Source organism: Trachymyrmex septentrionalis, unplaced genomic scaffold (assembly GCF_001594115.1).
Source record: "Trachymyrmex septentrionalis isolate Tsep2-gDNA-1 unplaced genomic scaffold, Tsep1.0 scaffold133, whole genome shotgun sequence".
NCBI lineage: Eukaryota > Metazoa > Arthropoda > Insecta > Hymenoptera > Formicidae > Trachymyrmex > Trachymyrmex septentrionalis.
In genome coordinates this window covers 509182-510927 of record NW_017304472.1, presented here as the reverse complement: position 1 = coordinate 510927, position 1746 = coordinate 509182, and positions in this window count along the sequence as shown.

Genomic DNA, 1746 nt, shown 5'->3' with positions numbered 1-1746 from the left:
CTAATCTTTCGTTTATAAATTTAATGTCTTTTACCGCGGATAAGATTTTCCTATTAATCATAAAACCGATGCCAAGACTATGGATCTCCGACCCTCCATAGTGAAGCGTGTACGAACCCGCATTAAGCGAACCTTCCCCGGTCCATCTTGTTTCTTGCAACGCGACAACTTCTACCCCGTACCTTTCGACCTCCCCGACCATCGATGATTGAAACGCCCAGGTCTGTAAAGACTTCGGACGTTCCACGTACCCACTTTGAAGTCTCTCCCGCGTTTTGACTTTATACGACATGAGTTCCCCGAGGTAGTCCCCACCCGGAGATCCGAACGGGGGACTAGTTTACCTCCGGAAAATTTTACCCCAGAAGAATCCATGGCGAGTTTTGATTGTTTCAAGATAAAGTCGTTTCACGGTGTGAGCCTATCAAACCCACGCCCAACCCCCAAACAGGAGGACCATTCCAATCGGCTGTCCGCGACTGCTTATTCAATTTATTCGCAGCTAGCCTCTATCCTCAACCGAGATAGCGAGGCTTTTCCTCTATCCGCAACCCGAGGACGCGCTGTGTCGTGGTGATTGGGACCCACCCACCCCGGGGATCACTACTGCAACTAGTTTTCCTTCCCCGAGACTAGCGGTTGTTATGCTAACACAGTCAGTACAATTATAATAACATTAAAATTATAATAACATTAAAATTATTTAAATCGGAAATACTTAAAATAGTAATCTTAATTTTAATACGCAACAAAATCTCGCTTATTCTTACTCATTGTATATAACAGTATCGCCTCTACAGGTACGTAGTTAATAAACAATAATTTTACAAAATGTATGTAGCATCAATATTATAATGTTCAAATTCCTCTTGTAATTATTTTATGGAATCGAGTATGGTATGATTTTTGTAGAATTAATATTATATGGTTAAGACTTCTTCTTGTCATTACGAAATTATGTATGACACAGGCGCAATTCGAGATTATAATTGTTCTCGAACTGTCTCAAGTTCCAACACCAATGACAAGCCGCCAACGAGAGACACGCAAGTGGTCATTTCTATGTGAAAGTTATATGCTCCTGAATTGTTTAATCTTCTTAATAGTAGCCACTTAAATATTGAAATTATTTATGTGTTTGTTGGATTTAAGATAGTACACTGGCGAATTAAAATCAGAATTTCTTGAAATTGATATACGTATTGTACTAGAAGAAGTTGTTATGTTTGTTATGCAATTGGAAAGAGGTTGAGATTTCAATACTGAAATGTAAGCAATTGAAGGCCGCACTTCTTCTTGTTAATAAAACATGATCATGCGATGAAAGAACGTATATTATTTAAAAAATATCGAAATTTTTTAGTTTAGAAAATAGATTCGCGAAAGGAATTCAATTTTAAACGTTATTTTTCTATCTGAAATGTGAATCCAAGGAAAAAAGCAATAAGCTACGTTAACCTATCTATGTTGCTGATTTCGATTTTGACAAAAAAATAATCAATTTATAATGGCGAATTTTATACTAATTTTATACTATTTTACTTTTAAAATAATTTCTAAAACACGTATTTGTTTCTGGAGTTTCTTTGGGTGGTTGATCATGACGATTTTAGCATCTGAATTAGAAAATTCAAAATGCTGGTATGGCAGATGCATATATATCTGACTTGCTCATACAAATTCTTAAAGTTCTTAAAATTCATGTATTCATGTATATTAAAATATATATACATACATATATTATAT